Source organism: Hemitrygon akajei, chromosome 2 (assembly GCF_048418815.1).
Source record: "Hemitrygon akajei chromosome 2, sHemAka1.3, whole genome shotgun sequence".
Classification (NCBI taxonomy): Eukaryota; Metazoa; Chordata; class Chondrichthyes; order Myliobatiformes; family Dasyatidae; genus Hemitrygon; species Hemitrygon akajei.
Genome location: NC_133125.1, coordinates 6,267,222 through 6,288,678, shown reverse-complemented (window position 1 = coordinate 6,288,678; position 21,457 = coordinate 6,267,222).

Here is a 21,457-nt window from a genome sequence, read left to right as displayed (position 1 = left end):
GGACCTTTCACGCAGCAACCCCTGATTTAACTCTAGCTAATCACAGGACAAGTTACAATGAACAATTAATCTACTAACTGGTAGATCTTCGGACTGTGGGAGGAAACTGGAGCACCCAGAAGAAACCACTACATTCCACAGGGAGGTCATACAGACTCTTTACAAAGGACACTGGGATTGAACTCCAAACTCCGACACCCCAAGCTGTACCAATGTCATGCTAACCACTACGCCACTGTGGCATCCAATGGTGATGCTGCACATTCACTGGGGAAGGCAAATGTGGTTGGGCTTTAACATCTCACTACAAAGGTACAGAACTATTAACCCGTATGTCTTTGGACTATAGGGGGAAACCAGAGCACCCAGTGGGAACCCACTGGTCACTGAGAGAACATGCAAATTCCTTACAGACAGTGGCAGGAATTGAACCCAGCTTGCTGGTACTGTAAAGCACTGTGCAACCCACTTTGCTACCGTGCCGAGTTGTAGAGTCCTTGAAAGTTATTCCATAGCTTGTGGAATCAGCTCAGTTTGGAGGTGAGCGAAGATATCCACGTTGGTTCACAATCATCTTAAAGATTGCAACAGATAAAAAGATAAACACGTTTATGAGGAAGATTCCTGAGTTAATACTGAAGACAAGGATGCCCACAGTTCATGGAGTATGATATGAATGTATAACCAGTCAGGCCAAGAGGGTCATAGACTCACTCAAGCTAACTGATAGCATAATATTCTTAACATGATTTTTTTTCCTATAGACATTTCATTTCTCTTGAGCCTTTGTGGTTATTACACTATTGTAAATATTAAATATTTTATCTAACATAAGATATTTTCCTACAGCAATTCCTCTAGCTAATATATTTTATGTGAAGGGATAGAAGAAAGCTGCACAGGCTTTTCTCCAAGTGCATAGTTTCCTCCCACAGTCCGAAGACGTACTGGTTGGTAGGGTAATTTGTCATTGTAAATTGTCCTGTGATTAGGCTTGGGTTAAGTCGATGGGTTGCAGGGCGGCACGGCTGAGCAGCTGTATCTCTAAGAAAAAGTAAAATGAATAAATAAAGATTAAGGTCATTGAAATTTTTAATTTTTTTTAAACAGACCTCACCCCAATGAATCAGCACTCGTTGATAAGTCGATGAATGTGTTCTGAGAATTGCGACACAGTTGATTATTCAACAGGTTTATTTGAACTGTTAGTGAAATTGGGGGAAATCCTTGCCTGGTTGTGAAATCCTGAGCCAACACTGAGTCATATTTAATGGAGTGTGTGGAGACAGTACTTAGTGATGTTCTGATGCACTCTGGATTATTATTATCTAGAATTTGTTTGCACAGTGTCCATCAGAAATCCCCTATTTCTATCAATTTCCCATAAAAGGACTGGCTCTATGGCTGTGGCCTGCAGCTCCCGAGCTCCTGTACTGGCTCCGTGATTGTGCACTCACGTTTGGGGTTTCAGCCGTTCACATTCTGTGTGTTATCTGTTTACTTTTTTAATTGTTTGCATTATTTGTTTTTTTTTTGCACATTGTGTGTTTGGCGGTCTTTGTTGTGTGGGATTTTATTGTTGGTTCTATTCTGTTTCTTTGCTTTGTGGCTGCCTGAAAGAAGACGAATTCCAAGATTGTATATAGTATACGTAATTCGATAATAAATGTACTCTGAACTTGGAACTTGAACTTTGGGTAGAATATTGAACAACATGAACAGTTTTAAATTACACAATCTAAAACCTATAACTGAAGCCTTGTGTTTATTTAGAACATAGAACATGGAACAATATAGCACAGAACAGGTCATTTAGCCCACAATGTTGTGCCAACCCTCTAACTCCCAGATCAATCTAACCCTTCCCTCCTCATAACACTCCATTTTTCTAACATCAATGTTCTAATCTTGAGTTTCTTACATGTCCCTAATGTATCTGTCTCTACCACCATCTGGCCACGCACCCATCACTCTCTGTGCAGAAAACCTACCTCTAACATCCTTTACTTAAACTCAAGACATTCTGCAGATGCTGGAAATCCAGTGTAACACATGCAAGATGCTGAAGGAACTCAGCAGGTCAGGCAGCATCTATGGAAATGAATAAACTGTCAATATTCAGGCCAAGACCCTTCATCAGGACCGGAAAGGATGAGGGAAGGAGCCAGAATAAGAAGGTTGAGAGAGCGAAAGGAGTCCATACCAGAAGGGAATCGGTGGGGAGGGGGGGGGGGGCGGGGAAGTGAAGTGATAAACTGGGAGGTGAAAGGTTAAGGGCTGAAGAAGAAGGAATCTGATAGGAGAGGGGAGTGGACCATGGGAGAAAGGGAAAAAGGAGGGACACCTGAAGGAGATGATGGAGAGGTGAGGAGAAGAGAAGGGGTAAGAGGGGAGCCAGAGTGGGAAATGGAAGAAGAGGGAAGGGAGGGGGGAAACTTGCAATATGTTAGAGAAATTGATGTTCATGCCATCAGGTTGGCAGCTACCCATGAAGGGTTACTTCTCCATCCTGAGAGTGATCTCATTATAGCAGAACAGGAGGACACGGACCAGCATGTTGGAATTGGAATGGGGATAGGAATTAGAATAGCTGGCTACCAGAAAATCCTGCTTGTTGCAGATAGAATGGAGATGCTTGACAAAGCAGTCCCCTAATTTATGTTGGATCTTACCAATGTAGAGACGGCCTCTTTGGGAGCACTAGATACAGTAGAGGACCCAACAGATTCACAGGTGAAGGTTAATGGTTCTCACCTCCATTCAATGTCCCAAACAGTCCTTCCAGGTGAGGCAGTGATGCTGCCAGTTGAAGGCATCATCTTTTGAAAATGTCTCACCTTTAGAAAGGGCTATATAAATGCAAGTTGGTGTTATATTCAATGGGATGTTTTCCTTCATTCCCCCCAACTTAGACTACTTTGCTGAGTTCCTTCAGCATTTTGTGCTACTTTGCATGTCACCAAGTTCCTTCCCACCTCTCTCTCTCTTCCTTCTCTCTGCTTTACAATACCGGCCCATAGAGCCTGGAATTTATTCAAAGGTGACAGCCACAGGAACTTGCATTTCCGAACCACAATTAATTCTTTTTCTGCTCCACGTTCTTTCTAACTTTTTTCACAGTTATGCATGATAACACCGAAGAAAACTTTATTAATTCTTCTTCACTTCTCACTCAGACTCTGTTTATTCCCCTCCATGGACGCTGCCTGATTTGCTGAGTTACTTTTTATTTAGGTTCCTTAAGGTTGTTATAGTCTGGTGTGGGGGTGGGGGGTTGCAGAGGAGAGAAACTCCCACTCCCTATTAAATGCTTCCAATGATGCATCTCAAACAGCCTCTGACAACCAAGTCCTGCTCCTGGCCTTCACGTGTGGCTTTGCTACTAAGCCTGACAGAACAGTTTCTACTGACAACCGAAGGGACAAAGGCAGGTTACTGGCACCTTAAAACCACTTGCTTTGGGCAGTTGGGGCTCTTCAGCCATGGTTGGCAGCTCATCTAGGAGAAGGAAAACTCTGATCTCAGACCTCCGCTGCCTTGTGGCTATATCTACTCATGGGGAAGGCTTCGGGTGTAAACCCCGAGGAAAAATCGAGAGCTGGTCCCTAAGGCTGTCCAATGGTGAGTTCAATGCTGACTGGCAATTCCTGCGATACTGCTGATGCCAAAATGTATCGTTTTCTGCAGTTCCTTTGGATTCATCAGATGCGTGGAGAGGGGGAGTCTGCTGCAGGGGTGATGCACCATCAATAACTCACGCTGAGACTTAGGAAGTGAGATATCGGCTTTTATTGACTGAAGAACAACACTACATCCTGGGAAAATGAGGGAGAGCAGCAGACCACAGTCGCCTTTATACAGGGGTCTGTGGGAGGAGCCACAGGAGCAGTCAGCAGGGTCTGTGGGAGGAGCCACAGGAGCAGTCAGACAGGTATATCTAGTTCACCACAAGGGGCAACAGCTTGATCTCCATATTGTACTTTCCTGGCTTGCGTTTATGGACAGTTAGCTCGCAACATGCATGGTCAACCCTGACTGATGGAGGTCTCATTTTATTTAGAGATACAGCACAGTAACAGGTCTTACAGCCTCAACGAGCCCGTGCTGCCTATTTACACTCATGTGACCTACCAACTGCTAAGTCTTTGTAGTTTGTTTTGGAGAGGAACACAAAATGGTCGCTGCTTTCAATCTGTAAACTGCAAAAGTCCCAGGCAATCTACATCATAGAATTGCAGGATAGACAACTCCAGCACTGTTGTTGATAAAATAGTTGTAGATGTTGCCAGATTTGCATCTGTTTCCAGAGAAACTCTTTGATATGCAATCTGTGGAAGCCCCAGAGGGAATCCAAGCCTCATCATTTTACACAGCCTTATTCAAATCCTAGCTACAACTCAGAATAATGAGCAAATTGGAAAATATCGTGAAGTCTACAAGAGACCAAAATCATAAAAAGAATTTATATTCCAAAAAATATGCCTGAATATTCAGGTAGATAAATTAAATGACTTTGTATCAACCTATCAACACTACCTCACTCTTTTTCTCTCATTCTGCACTTTTAAAATATTTCTTATTGTAACTTATATTATTTTATCATGTATTGTACTGTATTGCTGCTGAAAAACAAATTTCATTACTACTTATAGTACTGTGCAAAATCTTAGGCACTTTAGATAAAGTCCTAAGACTTTTGCAGAGTACTGTGTTTGTCAACGTGGAGCAGAGAGGAGATTGTAAATCCGGTGGGAGCAAAGGATGTTGGGAATGGCAAGGGTGAAGCCCTGCAGCAGGAATGTGGGACAGGTGGCAGAGAAGGAGTGCCGGGGGTAGGAGTGGTGCGGGCACAGACACATCCAGCCCTGAGACGCCAGGCAAGGTAATTTGGTTCCAAACAATTGATTTATTGATCATTACAGAATGTCTCTTTAGTGCTTCCTGCTCCCTTCCCCTTTACCCAACCATGATTCCTGTTTCCCTGCCCCCTTCCCACTTTCAGTCCACAAAAGAGACCCATATCAGAATAAGGTTTGTCGTCACTCACATAGGTCATGAAATTTGTTTTTTGCAGCAGCAGCAGTACAGAGTAATGCATAAAATTACTACAGTACTGTGCAGAAGTCTCAGGCAACCTCGCTGTATACAGTATACGTGCCAAAGACTTTCACACAGTACTGTGTGTCAGTAATAATAAACCTGAATCTGATTCTGATTTTCAGTCAGGACAGTGTAATCCATCTGAGGTGATTGAACATTGCGTAAGAAAGCTTTGAAATGGACAGTTCGATGCAAAACACTGAAAAGCATTTGACTCCACCATTTGAGAACAGTAAAACACTTTCCTTAAACCTTACTTCATTGAAGTCCTGATTCTGACCTCTGCTGTAAAATTTTAGAAGAGCTGATGGATTATTTGCCCCATTTCATCCTCGCATTCTGAAAGGTTATGCTAAAAAAAGACTTCTTTTACTCTCTTTTTGGTTTCAACAGGAGGTGTCGGTGTGGAGATATCCTGCTTAGCTCCCTCAGGGTCACAGAAGTGGTTTGTAATTGCCTTCTTCTGGGCAGTGTTTCTACAGGATAGGTGACCCCAGCCATTATCAATACTCTTCAGAGATTGCCTGGTGTCAGTGATTACATAACTAGGGCTTGTGGTATGCATCAGCTGCTCATATGACCATCCCGCACCTGCTCCCATGGCTACACATGACCCTGATCGGTGGGCTAAGCAGGAGCTACATCTTACCCAAGGGTGACCTGCAGGCTAGTGGACGGAAGGAGTGCCTTGCACCTCCTTTGGTAGAGACGCATCTGCACCTTGCCACCCACAACATCACATCAACTTGTGTGGCAACTTTGAGGGATCTTAGAATGATTTGCAACTGCATCAATATTCATACGACCATAAGACTAATAAGGCATAGGAGCAGAATTAGGCCATTTGTCCCATCGAGTCTGCTCCGCCATTCATAGCTGAAGCTTTTACTCTCTCCCCAGCTCCAGTCCCCGGACTTCTGCCCGTAACCTTTGACGCCATGTCCAATCAAGAATCTATCAAGCTCTGCCTTAAGTATACCCAGTGATCTGGCCTCCACAGCTGCCTGTGGTAACATATTCTGCAAATTCCACAAATTCACCACCATATTGCTAAAGAAATTTCTCCACATCTCTGTTTTAAATATATGCCCCTCTATCCTGAGGCTGTGCTCTCTTGTTCTAGACTCCCCCACCATGGGAAACATCCTCTACCTGCAAGTTAACCTTTAGGATGTTCTGCACAAGGTCTCCCAAGTCCCTTGGCTTTGCTGATTTTTGGATTTTCTGCCCACTTAGAAAATAGTCCACATATGTATTTCTACTACTAACATCTCCCAACATCGACCGCTGTAGAACACCACTAGTCACTGGCAGCCAACCAGAAAAGGATCCGTTTATTCCCACCTGCTGCCTCCTACTAATCAGCCAATGCTCTAACCATGCCAGTAACTTTCCTGTAAAACCACGGGCTTTTAACTTGGTAAGTAGCCTCATGTGTGGCACCTTGTCAAAGGCGTTCTGAAAGTCCAAATATACAACATCGACTGCATCCCTTTATCCATCCTGCTTGTAATTTCCTCAAAGAATTTCAGCAGGTTTGTCAGGCAAGATTTTCCCTTACGGAAACCATGTCCTGTCTTGACTCGTGTGTCACCAAGTACTTCATAACCTCATCCTTAACAATTAACTCCAGCATCTTCTCAACCATGTTTATTAGTCTAACTGGCCTATAATATCCTTTCTGCTGTCTTCCTCCTTTCTTAAAGGGTAGAATGACATTCACAATTTTCCAGTCCTCTGGCACCATGCCAGAGTCCAATGATTTTTGAAAGATCATTACTAATGCCTCCACAATCTCTACCGCTACCTCTTTTGGAACCCTAAGGTGCAGTTCATCTGGTCCAGATGACTTATGTACCCTAAGGTATTGCACACCCTTCAAAATCTGGCACATTGCTGGTGTCTTTTACAGTGAAGACCGATGCAAGATACTCATTTAGTTCATCTGCCATCTCCTTGTCCCCTGTCAGTATTTCTCTGGCCTCATTTTCCGGTGGTCCCATATCCACTCTCATTTCTCTTCTATTTTTTACATACTTGAGAAAGCTTTTACTATCCACTTTGATATTATTTGCTAGCTTGCTTTCATATTTCATCTTTTCCTTCCTAATGATTCTTTTAGTTGCTCTCTGTAGGTTTTTAAAAGCGTCCCAGTTCTCTATCTTCCTGCTAATTTTTGCTTTGTTGTAATGCCTTCTCTTTTTCATGTTGATATCTTGATTATTAATTCTTACACTAATTTTAAAAGGACTGTTATTTTTCTTTTTTTTTATCATACTACTGCTGTTTTGCTTTGTAAGTTTGCTCCTCATACAGTTCAGTTGCATCACTGAAGTGTAAACATCCCTGTTGTCATTACTTTCCTGGCATAACTTTCATGCTTTTGCAATGCCTGCCAGCTCAAATTGCTGACCTCAGGTTAACCCTGCCCAGAGGGACTATCCTCAGTGGTCACTTTGAGGTAAACCTGTACACCTGCTCATTATTGTAAATAACTAATCAGCCAGTCAAGTGGCAGCAACTCAATGCATAAAAGCATGCAGACATGGTCAATTGCTGTTCAGACCAAATATCAGAAAGGGAAAGAGAAGTGATCTAAAAGACTTTGACCGTGGAATGATTGTTGGTACCAGACGTGGTGATTTGAGTATCTCAGAATCTGCTGATCTCCTTAGATTTTCATGTGCAACACACTCTGGAGTTTACAGAGAATGGTGTGAGGAACAAAAGTCAATATCCAGTGAGTGGCAGTCCTGTGGGCAAAAATATCGTTATTGAGAGAGGTCAGAAGAGAATTCCCCCACTGGTTCAAAGTGACAGGAAAGCAACAGTAATTCAAATAACCATGTGTTGCAACAGTGGCGTACAGAAGAGCACCTCTGAATGCACAACATGTTGCACCTAGAAGTGAATACACTACAGCAGCAGATGACCATGAGCATACAGTGTCCACTTTATCAGGCGCAGGAGATACCTAATTAAGTACGTTCATTGAGTCATAGAGCACTACAGCACAGAAGCAGGCTGTTTGGCCCATCTAGTTCATGCCTACCTGTTGCAATACTGTCAACTTTGATTGCTGATCTCAGTTTAACCCTTCATAGCGAGATACATGCTTTCCTTGTTGCTCCAATCTGAGGCATCAGAATCAGAATCAGGTTTAATACCATTGAGATATGTAGCGAAATTTGCTAACTTAACGGCAGCAGTACAATGCAATACATGATAATAAAGGAGAAAAATAAGTAAGAAATTCAATTACAGTGAAGAGAGATATATATATATATTACATAGTTAAATTAAAATAGTGCAGAAACAGAAATAATATAAAAGAGGTAGTGTTCATGGGTTTAAAATCCATTTAATCGTATGGCAGAGGGGAAGAAGCCGTTGCTGAATTGCTGAATGTGTGCCTTCAGGCTTTACCCCTCCTTCCTGACGGTAATGAGAGGAGGGCATGTCCTGGGTGACCGAGGTCCATAATAACAGACGCCACCTTTCTGAGGCTCCACTCCTTGAAGGAGGCTAGTACCCAAGATGGAACTGATTAATTTTACAATTCTCTGTAGTTTCTGTCAGTCCTGAGCAGTAGCTCCCCTATACCAGACAGTGATACAGCCTGTCAGAATGTTCTCCATGGTACATCTGTAGAGTTTTCGAGTGCCTTAGGTGACAAACCAAATTTTGTCAAGCTCCTGATGAAATATAGCCTTCTTTACAACTGCAACGATATGTTGGGACCAGGTTAGGTCCTTAGAGATCTAGACACCCAGGAACTTGAAGCTACTCACTCTCTCCACTTCTGATCCCTCTATGAGGATTGGTATGTGTTCCTTCGTCTTACCCTTCCTGAAGTCCACAATCAGCTCTTTCTTCTTACTGATGTTGTGTGCCAGGTTGTTGCCATGGCGCCATTCCACTAGTTAGAAACATAGAAAACCTACAACACAATACAGGCCCTTCGGCCCACAAAGTTGTGCCGAACACGTCCATGCCTTAGAAGTTACTAGGCTTACCTATAGCCCTCTATTTTACTAAACTCCATGTACCTATCTAAAAGCTTCTTAAAAGACCCTATCATATCTGCCTCCACCACCATTGCCAGCTGCCCATTCCACGCACTCACCACTCTCTGAGTAAAAAAACTTACCCCTGACATCTCCTCTGTACTTACTCCCCAGCATCTTAAACCTGTGTCCTCTTGTGGCAACCATTTCAGCCCTGGGAAAAAGCCTCTGACTATCCACATGATCAATGCCTCTCATCATCTTATACACCTCCATCATGTCACCTCTCATCCTCCGTCGCTCCAAGGAGAAAAGGCCGAGTTCCAACCTATTCTCATAAGGCATGCTCCCCAAACCAGGCAACATCCTTGTAAATCTCCTCTGCACCCTTTCTATGGTTTCCACATCCTTCCTGTAGTGAGGCAACCAGAGCTGAGCACAGTACTCCAAGTGGGGTCTGACCAGGGTCCTATATAGCTGCAACATTACCTCTCGGCTCCTAAATTCAATTCCACACTGCCATATCTCACTCCTGTACCCCCTCTCGTCACCACCTGAGATTCTACCAGCATGGTTGCATCATCAACAAATTTACAGATGGTATTTAAGCTATGCCTAGCCACACAGTCATGGGTATAGAGAGAGTAGAGCAGTGGGCTAAGCACACACACCCCTGAGGTGCACCAGTGTTGATCATCAGTGAGGAGAAGTTATTAACACCAATCCACACAGATTGTGGTCTTCCGATTAGGAAGCTGAGAATCCAGTTTCAGAGGGAGTTACAGAGTCCCAGGTTCCATAGCTTATCGATCAGGACTGTAGGAATGATGGTGTTAAACACTGAGCTATAGTCAGCAAACAGCATCCTGACGTACAGTACAGTCCAGGTGATCTAAGGCCATGTGAAGAGCCATTGAGATTGCATCTGCCATTGACCTATTGTGGTGATAGGCAAAGTGCAGTGGGTTCAGGCCCTTGCTGAGGCAGGAGTTCATTCTAGCCACGACCAACCTCTCAAAGTATTCAATCACCGTAGATATGAATGCTACTGGACGATAGTCATAAAGGTAACTCACACTACTCTTCCTGTGCACTGGTATAATTGTTCCCTTTTTGAACATGGAATAGACCCTACTAGCCCTTTAAGCTGTGCCACCTACCAACCCCTGATTTAACCCTAAACTAGTTACAGGACAATTTACAATGACCTACCAACTGATATGTGTTTGGACTGTGGGAATAAACTGGAGGACACGGAGAAAACCCATGCATTCCACGAGAGGACATACAAGCTCCTTACAGATGAGCTCCGAACTGCATTGCCCTGAGCTGTAATAGTGTCGTGCTAACTGTTGTGTTACCATGACTATACCCCTCTATGCTACCGTCATGTGAGAGAAATCAGCTGGTGGGTCCAAAAAGATTTTACGCTTGGCCTTTCTCAGCTGACACCCTTTAGAGTGAATGCAACCAAGTTTATTCCACTGAAGTTGGGTGAAGCTAGAAATAGAGGATATAAGTTACGGGTGAAAGGTGAAGTGTTTAAGGGGAACATGAGGAGAAACCCCTTCATTCAGAGTGAGAGAGTGGAGTGAGCTGCCAGTGGAAGTGACAGATATGGGTTCAATCTCAACATTTAAGAGAAATTTGCATAAGTACATGAATGGGAGGAGTATAGAGGACAATAGTCCAGGTGTAAATCAATGAGATTAGACAGAATAACAGTTCAGCACAGACTAGATGGGTTGAAGGGCCTGTTACGATGCTGCAGTGTTTTATGACTCTCTGCTCATTCCTCCAGCCTGTTTGGACCTGAAACTCCTTGGATCGTGTTATTCTGCTCGCAGCTCACCAGTCCTCCAAATTCTGCATTTGTTTTATCTACATTTGCAACAACAGCAGAGTTTACCCTTAGACTTGGTCATTGTGTTACACAGGCTCACATGACACAAATTATGTCAGATTTTCCACCACAGTTCCTGCCATTGGTTTGCACAACATGTTTACACCAACACCCTGCAGTAGCTGTAAGTCTTTGTTATCTTTGGAGGTGACCCCCGCATGGTATGTTGCATCCCAGGTGACAAGGTCAGGGACATCTCCGATCGAGCCCATGAAGGGGAGCGTGAACAGCTGGATGTCAGAGTGGACATAGATAGAGTGGTGCTCTTGAGGCTTTAGCTCTTCAAGGCTTCAGAGAAGGGGCTTCACTCAGAGAAAGTAAAGGAAAGAATAGCTCAAGTACTTTCCTTCTCTTCTTTGTATCTGCACAGCTAGGACAGTAGAGATGCCAGGCAGGATAACTGTATGTTCCTCTTGCGAGATGTCGGAAGGCAGGGAGACCTCCAGTGTCCCTGATGACTACAACTGCGACAAGTGCATCCAGCTGCAGCTTCTAACACACCCTGATCAGAAGTTGGAATTAGATGAACTCCGGATCATTTGGGATAGATAGGACATATAGAGGGGTAGTTACACCCAAGGTGTAGGACACAGGAAACTGGGTGACAGTCAGGAAGGGGAAAGGGTGAAGGAGCCAGTGCAGAGTACCCTTGTGGCCATCCCCCTCAACAGCAGGTATACTGCCGGGGGTGGGTGCAGTATGACCTAACAGAGGAGAGTCATAGTGGTCAGGTCTCTGGCACTGAATCTGCCTCTGTGACTCTGAAGGGAAGTGAGGTGGGGGGGGGGGGGGAAGAGGCATGCTGTGATGATAGAGGATTCCATAGTTAAGAGAATGGACAGGAGGTTCTGTGGGCAAGAACAAGATCCCCAGAGTGGCCAAGTCTGGGACATGCAGAGAAGATCTAGTAGGATGTTGCTGGGTCTTCAGGAGTTGAGTTACAAGGAAAGATTGAACAGGTTAGGACTTTATTCCTTGGAGCGTAGTAGAATAGGGGGGAGGATTTGATAGAGGTTTACAAAACTATGAGGGGTATAGACAGAGTAAATGCGAGTAGGCTCTTTCCACTTAGATTAGGAGAGATAAACACGAGAGGCCATAGCTTTAGGGTGAAAGGGGAAAGGTTCAGAGGGAACATTAGGGGGAACTTCTTTACTCAGAGAGTGGTGGGAGTGTGGAACGAGCTCCCATCTGACATGGTAAATGCGGGCTCACTCTTAAGTTTTAAGAATAAATTGGATAGATACGTGGACAGGAGAGGTCTGAAGGGTTATGGACTGGGTGCAGGTCAATGGGACTAGTGGAATAAAGTTTTGGCACAGACTAGAAGGGCTGAATGGCCTATGTTCAGTGCTGTAGTGTTCTATGGTTCTATGGTTCTATCTTAAACTGAGTCCTCAGCATTCTTAAGTAGGAGGATGAACAGCCAGAAGTCAAGTCACTTTTTATTGTCATTTTGACCATAACTGCTGGTACAGTACACAGTAAAAACGAGACATTGCTTTTCAGGACCATGGTGCTATATGAAACAGTACAAAAACTACACTGAACTATGTAAACCAACACAGAAAAAAACTACACTAGACTACAGACCTACCCAGGACTGCATAAAGTGCACACAACAGTGCAGGCATTACAATAAATAATAAACAAGACAATAGGCACAGTGGAGGGCAGTAAGTTGGTGTCAGTCCAGGCTCTGGGTATTGAGGAGTCTGATGGCTTGGGGAAGAAACTGTTACATAGTCTGGTCGTGAGAGCCTGAATGCTTCGGTGCCTTTTCTCAGATGGCAGGAGGGAGAAGAGTTTGTATGAGGGGTGTGTGAGGTCCTTCATAATGCTGTTTGCTTTGCGGATGCAGCGTGTAGTGTAAATGTCTGTAATGGCGGGAAGAGAGACCCCGATGATCTTCTCAACTGACTTCACTATCAGCAGGCGCAGGAGATACCTAATTAACTGGGCACTGAGTATATTCATTGAGTCATAGAGCACTACAGCACAGAAGCAGGCTGTTTGGTCCATCTAGTTCATGCCTACCTGTTGCAATACTGTCAACTTTGATTGCTGATCTCAGTTTAACCTTTCATAGAGAGATACATGGTTTTCTTGTTGCTCCAATCTGAGGCATCAGAATCAGAATCAGGTTTAATACCATTGGGATATGTAGCCAAATTTGCTAACTTAACAGCAGCAGTACAATGCAATACATGATAATAAAGGAGAAAAATAAGTAAGAAATTCAATTACAGTGAAGATATATATATATATATATATATATATTACATAGTTAAATTAAAATAGTGCAGAAACAGAAATAATATAAAAGAGGTAGTGTTCATGGGTTTAAAAATAATTGTTTATCGGGATGGAGGCCGGTGACTAGCGGGGTGCCTCAGGGATCTGTTTTGGGCCCAATGTTGTTTGTAATATACATAAATGATCTGGATGATGGGGTGGTAAATTGGATTAGTAAGTATGCCGATGATACTAAGGTAGGAGGTGTTGTGGATAATGAGGTGGGTTTTCAAAGCTTGCAGGGAGATTTATGCCGGTTAGAAGAATGGGCTGAACATCGGCAGATGGAGTTTAATGCTGAGAAGTGTGAGGTTCTACATTTTGGCAGGAATAATCCAAATAGAACATACAGGATAAATGGTAGGGCATTGAGGAATGCAGTGGAACAGAGAGATCTAGGAATAACAGTGCATAGATCCCTGAAGGTGGAGTCTCATGTAGATAGGGTGGTGAAGAAGGCTTTTGGATCGCTGGCCTTTATAAATCAGAGCATTGAGTACAGAAGTTGGGATGTAATGTTAAAATTGTACAAGGCATTGGTAAGGCCAAATTTGGAATATTGTGTACAGTTCTGGTCACCAAATTATAGGAAAGATATCAATAAATTAGAGAGAGTGCAGAGACGATCTACTAGGATGTTACCTGGGTTTCAGCACTTAAGTTACAGAGAAAGGTTGAACAAGTTAGGTCTCTATTCATTGGAGCGTAGGAGGTTGAGGGGGGATTTGATCGAGGTATTTAAAATGTTGAGAGGGATAGATAGAGTTGACGTGAATAGGCTGTTTCCATTGAGAGTAGGGGAGATTCAAACGAGAGGATATGATTTGAGAGTTAGGGGGCAAAAGTTTAAGGGAAACACGAGGGGGTATTTCTTTATTGAGAGAGTGATAGCTGTGTGGAATGAGCTTCCTGTAGAAGTAGTAGAGGCCAGTTCAGTTGTGTCATTTAAGGTAAAATTGGATAGGTATATGGACAGGAAAGGAGTGGAGGGTTATGGGCTGAGTGCGGGTAGGTGGGACTAGGTGAGATTAAGAGATCGGCACGGACTAGGAGGGCCGGAATGGCCTGTTTCCGTGCTGTGATTGTTATATGGTTATATGGTTAATCGTATGGCAGAGGGGAAGAAGCTGTTGCTGAATTGCTGAATGTGTGCCTTCAGGCTTTACCCCTCCTTCCTGACGGTAATGAGAGGAGGGCATGTCCTGGGTGACCGAGGTCCATAATAACAGACGCCACCTTTCTGAGGCTCCACTCCTTGAAGGAGGCTAGTACCCAAGATGGAACTGATTAATTTTACAACTCTCTGTAGTTTCTGTCGGTCCTGAGCAGTAGCTCCCCTATACCAGACAGTGATACAGCCTGTCAGAATGTTCTCCATGGTACATCTGTAGAGTTTTCGAGTGCCTTAGGTGACAAACCAAATTTTGTCAAACTCCTGATGAAATATAGCCTTCTTTACAACTGCAACGATATGTTGGGATCAGGTTAGGTCCTTAGAGATCTAGACACCCAAGAACTTGAAACTGCTCACTCTCTCCACTTCTGATCCCTGTATGAGGATCGGTATGTGTTCCTTTGTCTTACCCTTCCTGAAGTCCACAATCAGCTCTTTCGTCTTACTGACATTGAGTGCCAGGTTGTTGCTGTGGCACCACTCCAATAGTTAGAAACATAGAAACATAGAAAACCTACAGCACAATACAGGCCCTTCGGCCCACAAAATTGTGCTGAACACATCCCTACCTTAGAAGTTACCAGCCATGATGGAATGGCCTTCTAACCTTTGGAATGTTTCTGTGAGATTCCCCTCATTCTCCTAAACTCCAGGGAATACAGACCAAGAGCTGCCAGATATTTCTCATACAGTAACCCTTTCATTCCTGGAATCATTCTCGTGAATCTTCTCTGAACCCTCTCCAATGTCAGTATATCCTTTCTAAAATCAGGAGCCCATACTGCACACAATACTCCAAGTGTGGTCTCACAAATGCTTTATAGAGCCTCAACATCACATCCCTGCTCTTATATTCTATACCTCTAGAAATGAATGCCAACATTACATTCACCTTCTTCACAGCCGACACAACCTGGAGGTTAACCTTTAGGGTATTCTGCACAAGGACTCATAAGTCCCTTTGCATCTCTGCATTTTGAATTCTCTCTCCATCTAAATAATAGTCTGCCCGTTTATTTCTTCCACCAAAGTGCATGACCATACACTTTCCAGCATTGTATTTCATTTGCCACTTCTTTGCCCATTCCCCTAAACTAGCTAAGTCTCTCTGCAGGCTCTCTGGTTCCTCAACTACCTGCTCCTCCACCTATCTTTGTATCATCATCAAATTTAGCCACAAATCCATTAATCCCATCATCCAAATCCTTGACGTACATCGTAAAAAGCAACGGTCCCAACACGGACCCCTGTGGACCTCTACTGGTAACCGGCAGCCAGACAGATTCCCACTCTCTGCTTTCCCCAAGCTAGTAACTCCCCTGTAATTCCATGGGCTCTTATGTTGCTAAGCAGCCTCCTGTGAGGCACCTCGTCAAAGGCCTTCTGAAAATCCAAGTACACCACATCTACTACATCTCCTTTGTCAACCCTGCTTGCAATTTCCTCAAAAAATTGCAGTAGGTTTGTCAGGCAGGATTTTCCTTTCAGGAAACCATGCTGGCTTTGGCCTATCTTGTCATGTGCCTCCAGGTATTCCGTAAACTCATCCCTAATAATCGATTCCAACAACTTTCCAACCACTGATGTCAGGCTAACAGGTCTATAGTTTCCTTTCTGCTGCCTCCCACCCTTAAATAATGGAGTAACATTTGCAATTTTCCAGTAATCCAGTTCAATGCCAGAATCTATCGATTCTTGAAAGATCATTCTTAATGCCTCCACAATCTCTCCAGCTACTTCCTTCAGAACCCAAGGGTGCATTCCATCAGGTCCAGGAGATTTATCCACCTTCAGACCATTAAGCTTCTTGAGCACCTTCTCAGTCGTAATTTTCACTGCACATATTTCACTTCCCTGACACTCTTGAATGTCCGGTATACTGCAGATGTCTTCCACTGTGAAGACTGATGCAAGGTGCGCATTCAGCTACTCTGCTATCTCTGCATCTCTCTTTACAATATCTCCAGGGTCATTTTCTATTAGTCCTTTATCTACCCTCAACTCTCTTTTACCCTTTATATACTTAAAAAAGCTTTTAGTATCTTATTTGATATTAGTCACCAGCTTCCTTTCATAACCCATCTTTTCCTCCGTAATGACCTTCTTAGTTTCCTTCTGCAAGTTTTTAAAAGCTTCCCAAACCTCTATCTTCCCACTGGTTTTGGCTTCCTTGTATGCCCTCTCTTTTGCTTTTACTTTGGCTCTGACTTCACTTGTCAGCCATGGTAGTGTCCTTCTTCCATGTGAAAATTTCTGCTTATTTGGAATTTATCTGTCTTGCACTTCTCTCAGTGCATGCCTACAGCTTCAGCCTTAGAGCAGCAAAGAGTGGACCATAAGACCATAAGATATAGGAGCAGAATTAGGCAATTTGGCCCATTGAATCTGTTCTGCCATTCCATCATGTCTGATCCAATTTTCCTCTCAGCCCCAATCTCCTGCTTTCGTATCCACTCATGTCCTGCCCAATTAAGAATTTATCAACCTCTGCCTTAAGTATACATATATACTTGCTCTCCACAGATGCCTGTGGCAAAGAATTTCATAGGTTCAACACTCTCTCACTAAAGAAATTCCTTCTCATCTCCATTCTAAAAGGACACCCCTCTATTCTGATGCTGGGTCCTCTTGTTTTAGACTCTCCCATTATAGGAAACATCCTTTCCACATCCACTTTATCAAGGCCTTTCACCATTTGATAGGTTTCAATGAGATCACCCTTCATTCTTCTGATTTCTAGTGAATACTGGCACGGAGCCATCAAAGCTCTTCATATGACAAGCCATTCAATCCTGGAATCATTTTTGTGAACCTCCTTTGAACCCTCTCCAGTTTCAGCACATCTTTTCTTAAGGGGTCCAAAACAGCTCACAATACTCCAAGTGAGGCTTCACCAGTGCTTTATAAAGTCTCAACATTACATCCTTTCTTTTATATTCTAGTCCTTTTGAAATAAATGCTAACATCACAGTTGCCTTTCTCAACACTGACTCATGCTGCAAATTAACCTTCAGGAAATCCAACACAATCCTACCAAAGTGCATGACCAGACACTTTCTGACACTGTATTCCATTTGCCATTTCTTTGCCCATTCTCCTAATCTAAGTTCTTCTGTAGTCTCTCTACTTCCTCAGTACTACCTGTCCCTCCACTTATCTTCATATCATCTGCTAACTTTACAATAAAGCCATCAATTCCATCATCCATATCATTGACATACAATGTAAAAAGAATCAGTATAAAACAGACCTAGTTACAGGCAGCCAGTCAGAAAAGACTCCCTTTATTCCCACCCTTTGTCTCCTGTCCCTGCTTTATCCATGTTAGAATCTTTCCTTTAATACCATGGGCTCATAGCTTGTTAAACAGCCTCATGTGTGGCACCTTGTCAAAGGCCTTCTGAAAATTCGAGTACACAACATCAAAAGATTCTCCTTTGTCTATCTTGCTTGTTATTTCTTCAAAGAATTCCAACTGATTTGTCAGGCAAAATTTTCCCTTGAGGAAACCATGCTGACTATGGCCTATTTTATCATGCGCCTCCAAATACCCTGAGACCTCATCCTTGATAATCAATTCCAACATCTTTCCAACCACCGAGGTCTGACTAACTGGGCCATAGTTTCCTTTCTTCTGCCTCTCTCCCTTCTTGAAGAGTGGTGTGACATTTGCAATTTCTCAGTCTTTTGGAACCATTGCAGAATGTAGTGATTCTTGAAACATTATTACTAATGCCTCTATGATCTTTTCAACCTCCTCTTTCAGAACTCTGTGGTGTATGCTCTCTGGTCCACCTGACTTATCTACCTTCAGACCTTTCAGTTTCCCAAGAAGCTTCTGTCGAGTTATGGGAACTTCACACACACTTCATGCCCCCGACACCTAGAACTTCCACCATACTGCAAGAGTCTTCCACAGTGAAGGGCAGGGCAACAGGCCACAGTTGCCTTTATACAGGGGTCTGTGGGAGGAGTCACAGGAGCAGTCTGATGCAAAATACTTATTCAGCTTGTCTGCTATTTTTCCGCCCCATTACTATCTCTCCAGCATCATTTTCCAGCAGTCCGATATCCACTCCCCCCTCTCTTTTACACTTTATATATCTGAAGACACTTTTGGTGCCCTCTTTAATATTATTGGCTAGCTTACTTTTGTATTCCATTTTTACCTTCTTTTTTTTTTAAATTTTATTTAATTGCATTTTTAAATGATTACAAGTGTAGAAAAAAAAGTATGTGACCTTCTTAATGACTTTTTTAGTTGCCTTCTGTTGATTTTTAAAAGCCTCCCAATCTCTAACTTCCCTTTCATTTTTACTGTATTACATGTTGTCACTTTGGCCTTTATGTTAGCTTTGACTTCTCTTGTTAGCCAGGTTGTGTCACCTTTCCTTTAGAATACTTCTTCCTCCATGGAATGCATATATCCTGTGCCTTCCGAATTGCTTCCAGAAATTACAGCTATTACTGCTCTGCCGTCATCTCACGTTCTTTTCCAATCAATATCAGCCAGCTCCTCTCTCATGCCTCTGTAATTTCCTTTACTCCACTGTAATACTGATATATCTGACTTTAGCTTCTTCTCAAATTTCAGGGTGAATTCAATCATATTATGATCACTTGCCCTGCCCCTAAGGTTTCTTTTACCTTAAGGTCCTTTATCGATTGTGGTTCATTGCACAACACCTAATCCAGAATAACTGATCTCCTAGTGGGCTTAACCATGAGCTGCTCTGAAAAGCCATCTCATAGGTACTGTAGAAACTCCCCATCCCGGAATCCAGCTCCAACCGGATTTTCCCAATCTACCTGCATATTGAAGTCCCCATGACCATTGTAACATTGTCTTTTTGTCATGTGATTCTATCTCCCATTGTAACTTGTAGGCCCATTCCCCAGACTTTTCAATCCATCTAGCCCAACATTTAAATCACCCAAACATCAGGTCTTTCCTCACTCTAAGATCAGGGCTCCGGCCTGGACCCTTCTGCCATGTTCCAGTCCGTACCCAACCTTTCAAAATTGACCCAGTGCTTAGTTCAAGCAGACCCTGCTCTCCATTTCAGTGGACGGACTCCAAAACTCCTCCGCTTCACGTTTCCCAACTCTCTCTTGACCGTGTCTTGACCTCGCTCCAACCACTTCTCCTCGGACATGCTTCCACCTCTCTTGAATCTGCCTCGCACCTAAATGTTTCGTCCCTTGAGTCAGCCTCACGTAAGTTTGCATCTTAATTGTTTGCGGTGACATTTACCATAATTTCTTTACAGGAAACCTGTTACTAATAAAGCATCTAGTTGGTTCTTTGGGAACCACCAGTAAATTGTCGCTCATCTTCAGTAACGACGTCCTAAACCGGAAATACAAGTTTGGTTTAAGTAAATTTTAGAGTTTCATAGGGATGGCTTTGGGGACAATGATGGCAGTTAATAATCAGTTAGGGTTTATGGACAGTGACATGGGTGAGTTAGAGGACAGGCCAGAGTCTAAACTTCCACTCAGCATCTAATTCTATCAGACTCCTTCTTCTTTAACCCTTTTCCTCTTCTACCTATCCCCTCCCAGCTTCTCACTTCATCCTCCTCCCCCTCCATCACCTGGTCTCACCTATCATCTGCCAGCTTGTACCCCTTCACCTTCCACCTCCTCTTATTCTGGCTCCTGCTCCCTTCCTTTCCCATCCTGATGAAGGGTATCATCCCGAAACATCAACTCTTTGTTTCCCTGTATGGATGCTGACCGACCGCAAAGTTTTAGTTTGCTTTATTTAGAGTTACATCATGGTAACAGACCCTTCCGGCCCAACAAGCCTACAGCACCCAATTGTACCCATGTGACCAATAAACCTACTAATCCATAGAACTTTAGAATGTGCAAGTAAGTTTGAAGGACTTTCTCCTTCCTTATAGGTTTGTCTACCAAAAACTGTGATTTGTATTATGGTCCAATTTTAACCCATATGCTTCAAATGTTTCGAGCAGCAGAAAAATTCCTAAAATTTAAAAGCGTATGGTGAAAATCTTCTCCATTATGGAACAATAATTATCTTCTATCTGGGGGGAGCCATTCACTAACAGAACTTGGGAGGATAAAGGTATTATTACTCTTCAAGATATTAATGGGGCAAATACTATCCTTAGCTTTCAAGAACTACTATCTCAATATAATATTGATAAACACTCTTTTCTTCTACTTTAGAGTAAGATCAGCTTGTTCCCTGGGGGTCAGATTTAAAGGATCATCCCATTTAAGTTGGATACAGGGTGCTCCAGGACAGATAGTGTCATATATCTATGATAAATTAAACTCCCAGAAATATATGCCCACATCAGGAATGAAAGACTAGGATAGGGACATATCTGAATTGGGACAAGACTTAGACTGGGATGCAATTTGGGATAATGCTGCCAGTGCTTTGAAAAACCCAAATCATCGGTATATACACTTGAAATTTTGTCATAGAACATATTTAACACCGAGAATTAGACATCAAATGGGACTGGTTCCTGACCCATATTGCTCATTTTGCCCCCACAGAACTGTTGGCTCTTTTATACATGTTGTATGGGAATGTCCAGGTGTTTTTGGTTTGTGGAGGAAGGTTATCAGTACTCTTTAAGAACTAACAAGGGTACAATTACCAATGGATCCCACTGTACATCTTCTAAATGATGACTCCCACCTTTTGCTTACGGAAAAACATGCAAAGCCTGACTGGCAGGCCCGACTGCAGCTAAGAAGATTGTAGTCCAGCGTTGGAAACCTCCTCATGATATTTCAAGTACTCACTGGCTTCAGAGCTTTTTGGACATTTCTTACCTGGATTTATCATCAGCGAGAGTAAATGATGCACGACCAAACACAATCTTCATATGGACAAATTTGATATCTAACTTAAAAGATCTTCTGTTAAAATAGGATTGATCTTTCTGTGTATGCACTACTATTCAGTTGGTTGGTGGAGGGGAGAGGGATGGG